The sequence below is a fragment of the Pinus tabuliformis genome, chromosome 1_1 (assembly GCF_031772625.1).
Source record: "Pinus tabuliformis cultivar Carrire ecotype Pingquan chromosome 1_1, CPIR1, whole genome shotgun sequence".
Lineage (NCBI taxonomy): Eukaryota > Viridiplantae > Streptophyta > Pinopsida > Pinales > Pinaceae > Pinus > Pinus tabuliformis.
This window is the reverse complement of record NC_142297.1, coordinates 894,581,952-894,595,884: the sequence shown is the minus strand read 5'-3', so window position 1 is coordinate 894,595,884 and position 13,933 is coordinate 894,581,952.

Here is a 13,933-nt window from a genome sequence, read left to right as displayed (position 1 = left end):
TTTTCATGTTTCAAGAGTCGAGAAAAGGATGAAAAGATGACTCTATCTCTTTCAAGGTTTAATGAGCCTGAAAGGACAGGTGCTCAGATGGACCTTTTCTTTTAAGGAGTCTGAAAAGGAATGAAAGTGACTACTCTGGATAACTAGGCAAAAGGTTAGCCAAACAACCCGTAAAACTGCATATACACCTTGGCGATCATATGAAAACCAAGGGTTTTCCGTACGACAGTCAATCTTCCCAAATGTTGTGCTTGATGCGTTATGGTTTGCAAGGCGGCAGACACGACTTCCTAAGGATATACGATAACCTAGTGGGGTCTCCCAACATATACTCAATGGTACTGGGAGCACAAGTCTGTACTAGTAGCTATTGAGTCACAGAAGGAGGAATCACCCAAACTTAAGTGAAAGCAATAGTGACTAGGTTTAATGACACCGGGGCACATCTCTACCCTAGACCTCTAAATAATGTGCGTTATGTTCCAATGCATTGTTAAGTTCATTCAGTTCATTTTAGAGTTGATCTTGAATTATGTTTCAATATCCAAGCCTTACCGTATGTATATCAAAACCTAGGGTGTAGCTAAAATGAATAAAGCATCTTTCATTTCAATGCACTCCTACTTACATAAGGGTAGAGAGATCATTCCCAAACCAAGACAAAACCAAGATCAGCAAATGCAGTCACTCAGGGGACACAATTTATAAACACATCAATCCCTACAGTGCATTGATACTACTAATGAGAGATTAAAATTAGCCTTCTAATTTTTCAAACATGAAAAACTTGGAATGCAAAATGTACTTTCACTTTTGTATACTAATGAATGGAATCTTTTGATTTTGATAGCTTTGAATTCTAAAGAAACAAACAAGCAAGCGTGAAACTGATTGATCCAAATAATTGTAATCTATGTCTAGTAGTGAAAAAATCGAATCAATATGAAAATTGGTTCAATAAATAACACTAAACACCAATCAACAAGAAACAAGAAATGGAAAAATATCAAGCAAACCAATATGACAGTTGGGGATGGATCTTGGATAGAGAAGCAACCAAGCCAAATAATTCAAAACTTGAAAAACCAGAACCATGTCACAAAGCCAAAAAATACAATATTCACTTCAATGGAACCATAGAGTAAGCACCTTAACTAAAAGCAATTAAAACAAACTAATAGATAAGAGGAAGACAACAAGTGTTGTTGGGAAAAGTATCCAATACGGAATGACCCTATCCCACTCTAAGGGTGATAGTACCTCAGCAACAACTGAATGCAAAGCTATTCAAGATTACTTCTTTATGAGATGAGAGAGAGAAGAAAAGGATGATCCACTAACCGTTATCTTGCGCTAATGGTTGATCCAATCTTCGCTCCATGCTGCTTGCTCCTGGCTCCTTGCTCTTTCACCGGCCCAGCTACACAAAGATCCTGTAAAAGCACAAGAAAAGGAAACTACAAGAAGCATACATCCATAACTGATTTAAGGATTAGAATAAATCAAATATACAAGCATCAATACGCCACAAAGATACATGCATATAGAAGAACCTCAAATACTTTATTAATAGAAGAAGTAAAGTTCTGAGAGAGTTACAACCATAATAGGCCCAATCCAGCAACACCTCCCAGCAGAAAGAAATCTCCTCTTCACCTCCTTCAAAGCAATCACCCAATAGTTCTATACACAAACCAACAGCACTTCCTTACTTGCACAAAATTCCAGCCTCTTAGACCTCATGAGAGAGCTCTATATATAGCATATTTGGAGAAAGGATGAGTCAGCTTGAGACTGACATGAAGCTGACTAGTGTCCTCTCCCACTTTAGTTAATCTTCAGTTCTTGAGTCCACTTGGAGATTCTTGCTTCCACTTGGAGATCAAGACCCTCTTACTCATCACAAGGCGAATTCCTTGACCCAAGTGTCAGTTTGGAAGCTTCCTAGGCAGTTGACACCTTGCAGAATGACTGTGCCACTTGGCCAATCTCGCCCAGCGCAGGTAGCCTTCATTAGTTTTGACATTCAGCGTAGGTACAGAGTGGAGCAGTTGACATTCAGCGCAGATGCTCAGTGGAGCAACTGACATGATCCAGAAATAGCCTGTTTTTGAGTGTTTTCAGGTGGAGAACTGATTTTCAGTGCTGTGGTTTGCTGACCTTGTTCCTCTAAGGGTAAGAACAACATGTTTAGGAACTTTGGATCCCTTAGATTATTGACATTTCATGCTCCATGCTGTTAGGCACAAAAATGTCTATAACAGTTGCCCCCTAAAGTATGAGGTCGTTTATCGGGTGAAATGCTTTATCAGGAGGATCCGAAGTTCATTCAATCACTGAGAGGTGCCCTGTAATAAGATACAATACAATACATTATTTTTCATTCTGCTTTCATGATCTAGCTGAGGCGGGCATTCCCATGCTCAACTTTATAAATTCATTTTGGTACATAGAACAGACGATCGTCTGGTGATAGACTGATAATTCTCTGCTGAAATTATCATCCTTTGAGTAGGATGATCATCTGCTGCAATAATGTACATATCAAATGTCTTTATATCCTGAATATATATATCGCAGCCCGGATGGATGAAACTAGATCCGGGGTCTTCAATCTCGTTCGATCTTCACTCTAAGTACAAGTCGATCCATGTAAGAATTGCGCTGAAGTCGAACATGGAAAGACATCGCTTGATTACCGGTCAATAATGTAAACCGTTAACAAGCGCGGGAGGAATCACCAATAATGACAATGACCCTCAAGTTACTGCAGTACAATTCACGTGGTGTGAATAAAGGACTTGGCGTCGAACACCACGCAAAAATCTTTTGGTCGAAGGTCATTGATGTATACCTGTCGCCGAAAGTGAGAAACTTGCCATTGAGGCATGCAAGCTTCAAAGTACTGGGGGGGGTTGTTCCTAGATCAACTTCTTGGATAATGAGCTGAAGTCGACAAGAAGCGATCCGTCAAAGGAGGGCCTTAATGAATCCCACATCAATGACACGGAACGGAGCTAATGATTTTAGTGGAGGCGAAAACAATCTGTGAAATATGATTCAGGGTGGCGATCATGGGTGGATGAAGGATAATGTATGGCAGTGGATGGGACACGGTTGACTCTTTCTGAACACATCTCTTGAACATATAACGACACTAATGTGATGGATCGGTAGCATTACCCCAAATGTGGATGGTTTGGCGAGGACCATGGTGATGAGACCGGTGAATGAAACACCCCAACCCGATGATCCGGATTTAAACAGGAACGCAACAAATTACAGAGATAACCATATACACAAAGATGCAACAGAAATAATACTTCATTTCATTAATGGAAAATACTGAAATATGCTTACAACCAGATATGGAAATAAACCAGCTAGGGCGATGGTAGCTTATCTCTGAGAAGAGATGTGATGGCTACATGCCTCTGAACTGTTCCGAACTGTATTACAATGAGGCTCGAAGGCCTATTTATTGTTGAGAAACAATGGAAAACCCTTCACATCCCGAAACCTAACCCTAGAAGATGAAATGCCAAATTGTGGGCCCCGTTTGGGTAAATTGGTACATCAATTTCCCGGGGTCGTAACTTTGGCATACGATCTCCGTTTGACGCGTATGATAGCTCGTTAGAAAGATCTATCCGAGAACTACCACTTTGGGAAGGGAAACATCGGTCCATGGACCCATGTTGCCCCCAGATTCCCAAAAAAACGTCGTTTAGGGCCTCAAAACGGCTCCGGAAGTTCAGGACCCGAAAAACTGCTAAAAATAGTAAACTGCGCTACAATTTAGGAAACTGAAAAGACTGAAAGAGACAGTTGTGAGGGTCCAAATGGGTTGGTGGGTGGCCACCAACATCCACCTAGATCATTCCTCCCCCCTTAGGAAGCAATGGTCCCCATTGCGTTGAGTTCCTCCATCTGCTGAACTTGTCCTGCAATCTCTGATGTGTCCAGTGATGGTGGGAAGCATGGTCGCCGATGGTCCACATTGAACATTTGGTGCAGGCGAAGGAATGGAGGAATGATGTGCTCCAAAGCATTGTTCCCCATAGCCTTGGTACTGCTGTAAGGACCATGTCGGAGTGGTCTGAGCTTCTGATGGGTTCTGGTAAGGCGTTCTCTCTGCAGATGTAACCAAACTTTGTCGCCCACCTGAAACTTGTGTGGTACCCCTATGGGTGAGGAGAAGTTGTTCCTGTGTTCTGTCATGACCGTATCCCTTTGCTGCTGCTGCATGGAGGAACCCTTTGCAGGGGTTATGGATGTAGCAACGATCTTCCCCTTACTTTGGGAGTGAACCAGACAAATGAATTTCCTGGTCTGTGATATGAGCTTGCTGCCTTTCTTGGTAGTAATCAAAGATGTGGCGGTAGGTGGGGCTACCTCCGGTATCCTGTATAATGAATTATTCAAAGAAATAATGACAGCACGAGGCCTTGACTCATACACAGCATGTCGCCTCCACAAGTATGGTTGGCCTAATAATACATCACAAACATCCAGAGGTGTAACATCACACAATACCTCATCTGTGAAGGGTTTGATGCTGTAGGGAAGGCGGCACTGCTGGCGAACTTTCAGATCTCGTCCTTCGTGAAGCCACCCGATACTGTATGGCTGCGGGTGTGGTGTAGTCGGTAGGCCCAACCGCTTCACGACCTCTGCTGAAACCAGGTTCTTTTGGCTACCACTGTCGACAATGAATCGTAGCGGTGAACCCTTCACCCACATCTGTGAGTGGAAAAGATGCTCCCCCTCCTCTGGATCTTCGGGCTCATTCTTCTTGATCTTGGCGGTGGCAACAGTGGCACTGGGATCCGCATCAATGATCTGCTTCCCTTTGCCATTCCCCTTGTCGGGTTCTGGCTCAGGATCAGAACATGCATCTGATTCGGAAGCCTTCAACTCGGCCACCAGCGACTGCTTGGTCCGACACTCACTTGTGTTATGAGTGGGACTCTTGTGGAACTCACACCACTTCCCTGTGTCTTTCTTCGGCTTCATGGTGTTGTTCTTTTCTTGTGGCTTCGACGGGTTGTCTTGGGTCACCCCGCCTTGGCTTTGTCCTTTGGGCTTCGGATTTTCAGATCCAAAGTCTCGCTTCTTCTGTTTGAACTTTTGCTCAATTTTGACAGCGTATCGGTACGCTGTGCCGAGTGAGGAGATGTTCAAGAACACCATCTCTTCCTGGATGTATCTGTGCAAGCAACCACGGTATTTGAGTACCAGATGCAGCTCAGAATCTTTGATACCCAACTGTGTGCGAAGGGTATGAAAAATGTTTGTGAACTCCGGCACATCTTGGTCTCGTCCCTGCCGCAGTGTGGTCCATTTGATGTATTTGTCCTCATAGCTTCCGACAGGGTAGTATTGCTCCTTGATGGCATCCCGAAAGTCATTCCAAGTGGGTGCGGCTGAAAATAGTGAGCCTGTACTTTCATCCTTCTGCTCGCAGTAGGTTTCCCACCAGTCCTTGACGTGGGGGGCTGCTTTGAGAAGAGCGAAAACAATCTTTTCCCGACTTGAAAATTCATGAACAGAAAAATACCCATCTAGCAGATTTAACCATTTATCTACGGTATCTGCGTCTATTTGACCCTCGAAGATGGGGATTTCAAAATTAACTTGTACCTTGAAGGGTGTGGCATTTCCAGAGTCGTTGTTGGAAGCCGATGCGTCGCCTCTGGGTAGCCGCTGAAGGATCTGCGCAAAGCTATCCATCATCGCGTTCCTTTGCCGCTCAAGCGCTTCTTCGAGCAAGATTTTGATAGGATCTCCTGCCCCCTCGTCTTTCTTCTCATCCACCATGGGAGGCCGTCGGGATTTTCGAGGCTGGTCTTGCAAAGGTTCGACCAGTTCAAGCCCTAACTCCTTATATCCCGACCTCGTTGGGGACATGCAAAGAAAAACAGAGAAAAAGCAGACCGCTCTGATACCACTGATCCGGATTTAAACAGGAACGCAACAAATTACAGAGATAACCATATACACAAAGATGCAGCGGAAATAATACTTCATTTCATTAATGGAAAATACTGAAATATGCTTACAACCAGAAATGGAAATAAACCAGCTAGGGCGATGGTAGCTTATCTCTGAGAAGAGATGTGATGGCTACATGCCTCTGAACTATTCCGAACTGTATTACAATGAGGCTCGAAGGCCTATTTATTGTTGAGAAACAATGGAAAACCCTTCACATCCCGAAACCTAACCCTAGAAGATGAAACGCCAAATTGTGGGCCCCGTTTGGGTAAATTGGTACATCAATTTCCCGGGGTCGTAACTTTGGCATACGATCTCCGTTTGACGCGTATGATAGCTCGTTAGAAAGATCTATCCGAGAACTACCACTTTGGGAAGGGCAACATTGGTCCATGTTGCCCCCAGATTCCCAAAAAAACGTCGTTTAGGGCCTCAAAACGGCTCCGGAAGTTCAGGACCCGAAAAACTGCTAAAAATAGTAAACTGCGCTACAATTTAGGAAACTGAAAAGACTGAAAGAGACAGTTGTGAGGGTCCAAATGGGTTGGTGGGTGGCCACCAACATCCACCTGGATCACCCGATGTGATACGGAGGACAAAGTGTCATGTTCAAGAGCGACTTGCTACCATTAAAGCTTTGAGGTTCTCCCAATTTTTTCCCAGTCATTTCTGACCAGTACCTCTTTATTTTTGTCAAGCTTGAGGAGGATAACATATGCTTGTTCTATAACCTGCCCTTCGGGCAAGCCCATCGCTATGTTTTAACGAGCCTAGCGATAGGGAAACTCGTTCTCGTCTAAAGACAAGTTTGTCGCTATTTAATCATTTTAACGAGTCTAACGACAAGGAAAACTCAGTCCTTTTCATTTTTAGAGAGTCTGAAAAGGTACAGAAAGTTAACTCCAAAATTCCTTTTTCGTCATCTAATCCCTTAAGTCCGAAAAAGTATAAAACAATATAGAAGGGATGAGTTTTCGATAACTTTAACGAGCCGAATAAAACAAGCGCTCGACCTTTTTGTGTAATAATCCCTCAGGTCCAAAAAGATTAAAATCTAGAGGAGGGATAGCTCTTCCGGTCCTTTTAACGAGCTGGAAGGCCAAAGCTCGGCAAACTTTTCATATTTTACGAGTCAGATGAAAAGAGCTCAAAGAAGACTCGTCTTTTGAGGAACGAGTGATAAACAGGGATAGCAGCAGATTCCAGGTACAGGTTGGAATTTTCCAATCACGGCAGTGTCACAAGGATGGCTAAGTGAAATCACTCTTCGCAGCTGTTCCTCAAAATAGGTAAACAATCATATGGAGGTGAACGATCGGCCAAATGAAAGTGGAGGTGGCAGGTGCAAAACACGACCAAGGCTTTTATGGTTGATCAGGTTACATACTTAATGGTTATTTACCGAGATGGGTTCATTTTTTAACGAGCTTGAATGCGCCAAAACACTGCTCAATCTTATGTTTATTTTTTAATGAGCATGAACTATGTGCTAAAACTGCTCGGTGATAAGTTCGCATGCCCCCAGCATAATAACGCAAATCGAGGTGCATGCCCCCCAAGCTTCATTGCATTCAACTCGGTGGTTGGAATGAAGGTTTTCCTCGGGGATTTGTTTCATTTTTTAATGAGGTTGACACAAGATTAGAACCGTCCTCAGAGTCCAAATCCATCAGACATAGAAGGTTTCATATTCCACTGTGGCCACTTCCACCAGATTACTTGGGGGCGGTAGGGCAAAAGTACCCATTAAGGCAGGGTGTTTTAGGAGACCTACTCCGATATTTTGGAGCAAATGATTCCTTCCATGGATCATTGGAATGCTTCCCGTAACTTGTGAACTGTTGTGGAGAAAAGTTTGTTGGTCGACGATTGTAATTCCTCCTTGGAAGGGAAATGCAATCTTCCTGAAGTAGGTCGACACAACTGTGGCCATGGCATAGATCCATGGTCTTCCAAGTAGGATGTTGTAATCGAGGTTTCCATCAATTACTTCAACATCAATTCCTACTGTTTTGCCCCCCAGTTCAACTTGCAAGTTACTTAAAATCCCGTATGGAGTGTATGATCGTCCATAAAATGCTTTTAACGTCGTTGACGATTTCGACAGGGGTGGTGAGCCTAAATCTTTCCAGCAACTCATCGACATAAGACATGTAGATGCCCCCTCATCAATAATTGTTCGATGAACAGTTTTGTTGAGGGCTTTCACTTGAATAAGGAAAGCTAGTTGAGCTGGTAACTGAGGGTCATATCCTTTATGATCAAAGGCGACAAGATTGGAATCCATTGGGTCAATTCCACCTATTGCTGATAATAAAGCTTGTTCTTGGGAGAAGCAATTTTGCGGTACCTCAAGTGTCGACATAACGGACGGCGATTGGGCCAGGTCCTCTATCTGTGCTATTTTCGCACAAGGATTAAATGTCGATTTGTGTACTGCTCCCTTTTGCGACTTTATTATTGGCTCCGGGACGATGGGTGGCACAACTTCGGTCAAAGTTGTTGTCCAACTACTAGGTTGTTCATTAGCCTTGTTGTTCGATAGCTTTGGATTCCTGTAATCCTTATTCCTCGTCAAAGCATTATTTTGCTGCTTCGAGGTAGACAACATAAGCACTTGGGATCGGGAAGCATTTTGATTAGCAACCAGATTTTGACCTGGATTAGGAAATGGATCAGTCAATACTGCTGGGGTTTTTGAACTCTTAAAGAGTTTCTTAACTTCAGCTATATGTGGACAATCTTTCGTCCAATGATCCTCATCGCATATATGACACCCTGCTGGGGGTTTCCTTTTTCTCCCTTTCTTTTTCTTCTTGCCCCCTGGTTGCTTCAGTTGTTTGCCCTTGTCGGTCGACATGGCATTTACTTCTGAGTCAAGAAGTTCTTCATTTGCATTTTGACAATAAATTTTGTGCTTGCCAATCACGCCATCGCCGGCGTGAGAGTCATTGTTTGATTTAGGAGGAGGAGGAATTGAGAATTCCGGTCTAGGGGCGTCAGGTATTTTGTCGTAGAGCGTGCCGGACTGAGTATAGACCAAGTCCAGATATTGCGCACGAGCGATAACCTGCTCTTCCGTTACGACCCCCCCCTTTGCCACATCTTCCGTGATGGCAAGAAGTAATGACTTGATAAACCATTCAGCTAATAGCTGATCGGGAACGTACGTTTTTACCATCCTACGACGACGTCGCCACTCATGTATATGATCAGATATGTGGGTGGTAGTCGTCTGTTTGAAGTTGGTAAGGAGTTCTGTTCCCGTTTCATACCTTATTGGTAATTGAAAATGGGTTAAAAAGGTTGTGGCTAAGGTACTGAAGTTGTCGAACGAAGCTCTAGGCAATTCAATGTACCATTTTGCCGCTGGACCCGTTAACGTCCTCTGAAAGAGGCGAAGTCGTATTGAATCATCATTCAGGGTGTTTGATGAACACCATAGATGGAATGTCATCACATGATTCGACGGATCTTCACCCGGATTTCCATTAAATTTAGGAATATCTGACGGAAGTTTATGCGGAATCGCTGGCCACCAAGGGGCATAAGCAATTGGATCATTCGTCAGCCGGTTTAGATCTGGTAATTCTAGAGTTGCTACAAAGGGCAACTGTTGGTTCAGGTTAGGCAAAGCATATCCAGGATAAGATGGTATCGCCTGAGCAATGGGTCTTTGCATACCAGCATAATGTTGACAACTTTGACAAGGTTGATGGGCATAACCATTATAGTATGGTTGCCCATTACTTACAAAGACTTGTTGCTCAAGTCCTTGATATGATTGCTGGAATGGCGGTTGTTGAGATTGAACCAGCTCTGGTTGTTGGACCATTTGCTGTTGACCAATACTGGATGGTTGACCGGGATGAGGAGTCATAGTATGTATTTGAGTCTGAGTCGCTCCAGATAAGGAGGCACTACCCTGAGATTGTGATTGAGTCGTTGAGACAAGAGGTTGTTGTATTGCAACCTGAGAAACTTGGGGTTGACATACAACAGGTGGAGCTTGTACTTGCGACACATTCACTATAGCAGGTATGGTGGGAATATTCGACACAGGGTGTACTGGTTGCATTGAATATACAACCCCTGGTTGTTGAGGCAGTATCGGTACCCATCCGCTGGATGTAATTCCAGTTTGACCTGAACTTTGTTGCAAACTCCCATATGGTTGTTCTCCGGGGGGGAACAATGAAAAGGCATAATGCCCTCCATATGGTGGCAATCCAGTACTTAAAGGACAGATTGGCCTTTGAAGACACATTGGATTAATTTGTTGAGTTTCAACATAAGAAATACCAGATGATAATCCGGATGAAGAAATAGGAACTAACCATGTCGTCGAAGCAGTCCCTAATTGGACTCCGGCTTGTTGTTGACAATTTGCCGGGACAGATGGTATACCAGCGAACATCGTTGGAGTAGCAGCAGGAGGCTCTGCTGCTGCTGTGTCGGACGACATTGTCCTAGATGTCGACGGTTGTTCAGACATATCTAGTCTATCCAAAAGATTTCTTAGCGATTCTACAGGAACTTCCACTTGTGGTGGACTAACTTCGAAGATCAACGAGGGAAAGGTGATGATTATTCCGCTTAAAATAAATTTTATAATGACGCTTTAGACACAACTTGCTTTTTCAGTTTTAAAGAGTCGAGAAAAAGCTAAAGATGACTCTAGTCTCCTTCGATGTTTTAACGAGCCCGAAGTGACAAATGCTCGGATGGACTTTTTCAGTTATAGAGTTTGAAAAAGGCCAAAATAAACTTCTCTGGAGATCTAGGCAGAGGGTGTGCCAAACCTTTCGCAAAACCACAGAATACGTTTTACGGTACGGGTGGTCAATCTTCGTGAATGCTGTGTTCACTGCATTGCGATCAGTAGGGCGGCCGACACGGCTTCCTAAGGATAAAAGATATATTCCTATAGGGGTCTCCCAATATATACACGACGGTACGTGGGAGCACAAGTCCGTATTAGTGCCACCGACTCTCAGGAGGAATCACCCACCTTCGTTGAGATCAACAGTCACTACGTTTAACGACGCCGGAACACGTCTCTAGCTTAGACCTCTATTTTTGCGTTATGTTTCAAAGCGTTGTTAGGTTCATTCAATATATTTTAAGTTGATCTTTTTAAAGTTTTCCTTTCAAGGTTCACCATGAGATGTTTTGATACAAATTCCTAAATGCAGTCTAAGATGAGAAGGAAGCTTTTTCAATCTTTTTGACTTATGAAAATCTTAACTACTGAGGGAAAAGAAAGACAACATCTTTTCACACAGATCAAAGAGCATACACTAATGCACTTTTTTCCCTAAATCAACATACAAACTTATCAAATGAAAAATGCAAAATGCAGGTATTTCTTTTCTCTTTCTTAATGTTTGTGCGATACAAAAAGAAAGTTGTTATATAACCTTGAATTCAATTTCAAGTGAAAGCAAACAAGCTTGTCCAAAATCAAAAGACACCTTAAGATTTACTTGTTTCGACACTAGAAATATATAAATTCAGACCATATGACGAAAGCAAAAGCTCAATCAGCTATGAACAGCAAATAAACTAACTCTTAAGATCAAAACGACACTTTATCACAGGTCTAGATCTAAGAGGCCACAGCAAGACTAGTTCACTTTCATTATGGGAAACTGTAAATGATACAAGAAATACACAAAGAACAAACATAGTTTCTTTATACAACCGAGGCAGAATAGTGGCAAGGAAAGTTGGTTTCAGATAGGTACATTGACAGATAACAGGCTGCAAAAACAAGGGTGAAAACAGGGCAATAAACAGCAGGGAACCCCAGTAGCACTAGGCAAAACTGGTTCAGCGCAGGTAGTACACTGTCAGTTTGACATTCAGCGCAGGTAGCCCCTTCGGGAACTGCGCTGAAATGCAGACTGCCTTCACTGCACCTGCACTGAAGATTCAAACTTTCGTTTTTCTCAGTTTCCGGGTCACAGATTGCTAAAAAATTCACAGTTTTTGGCCAAATCAAAAGCTATCAGTCAAGTACACACTAAGGGATGAAAAGGAGGATGAAAAGCTATCACTAAGAGCTATTTAGAGTCCTTGTGGATCAGCTCTTCAAATCATAAACTTACCCAGAAACTGAGCTAGAGTAGCTGCCCTCTACTTTGCATTTGAAAGATCCAAATGCAGTTCGATTCGGTACTCCCTGTGTTTATGAAATGAATAGCAAAAACACAAACAACCAACAAGATACGATCCCCAGTGGAGTCGCCAATTTGTTGTTGGGAAAAGTATCCAATACGGAATGACCCTATCCCACTCTAAGGGTGATAGTACCTCAGCAACAACTGAATGCAAAGCTATTCAAGATTACTTCTTTATGAGATGAGAGAGAGAAGAAAAGGATGATCCACTAACCGTTATCTTGCGCTAATGGTTGATCCAATATTCGCTCCTTGCTGCTTGCTCCTGGCTCCTTGCTCTTTCACCGGCCCAGTACACAAAGATCCTGTAAAAGCACAAGAAAAGGAAACTACAAGTAGCATACATCCATAACTGATTTAAGGATTAGAATAAATCAAATATACAAGCATCAATACGCCACAAAGATACATGCATATAGAAGAACCTCAAATACTTTATTAATAGAAGAAGTAAAGTTCTGAGAGAGTTACAACCATAATAGGCCCAATCCAGCAACACCTCCCAGCAGAAAGAAATCTCCTCTTCACCTCCTTCAAAGCAATCACCCAATAGTTCTATACACAAACCAACAGCACTTCCTTACTTGCACAAAATTCCAGCCTCTTAGACCTCATGAGAGAGCTCTATATATAGGATATTTGGAGAAAGGATGAGTCAGCTTGAGACTGACATGAAGCTAACTAGTGTCCTCTCCCACTTTAGTTAATCTTCAGTTCTTGAGTCCACTTGGAGATTCTTGCTTCCACTTGGAGATCAAGACCCTCTTACTCATCACAAGGCGAATTCCTTGACCCAAGTGTCAGTTTGGAAGCTTCCTGGGCAGTTGACACCTTGCAGAATGATTGTGCTACTTGGCCAATCTCGCCCAGCGTAGGTAGCCTTCATTAGTTTTGACATTCAGCGCAGGTACAGAGTGGAGCAGTTGACATTCAGCTCAGATGCTCAGTGGAGCAGCTGACATGATCCAGAAATAGCCTGTTTTTGAGTGTTTTCAGGTGGAGAACTGATTTTCAGTGCTGTGGTTTGCTGACCTTGTTCCTCTAAGGGTAAGAACAACATGTTTAGGGACTTTGGATCCCTCAGATTATTGAAATTTCATGCTCCATGCTGTTAGGCACAAAAATGTCTATAACAACAAGGGATTAACCAGACTGATGAATTCAAGTCATCCAGAAAATCTATGTTGGATAAAAGCACACCGAATCAGCTATCATTATGGACTTTTGGAACCTTTCCTGAACCAGTAGTCACTAAAGTGCATGATATAGGGCCATTTTGGATAGTTATCCAACTTCTTCAGATGGATTTACCTTGGAATTTAAATTGTGAGGAGAATCGGCTTCTCATAAGCAATAGTGAAATACTATTATTCAATGGTGATAAAACACAATTTCTAAGTTCTCCGACTCAAATTTTTAATGCAACTGTTAAATGAAAAGGTCCAGGAGTGACAATGAATTGTTTGAATTTAGTTCAAAGTTTTCTTATTTAAATTTTGACCTTAAATGGTTTTAGTGTAGGTTTAGATGATTTGGTTCTTTCTCACTATGTTTCTCGGAGAAAGATATCTAGGGAAGAGCTAGGAAGTGAACATACTGAAATTTCTATAGAGGCAGAATTAAAAAAAATAACTTTACAAGAATCGTCGTGGGCGTAACACCATCAACTAGTGTCGTTCAGTCACTAGCCGTAGCAACAGAGTGACGTTGTCACGAAAGTACACTTCTTTCACACGGCAGGCCGATTTCAGGAA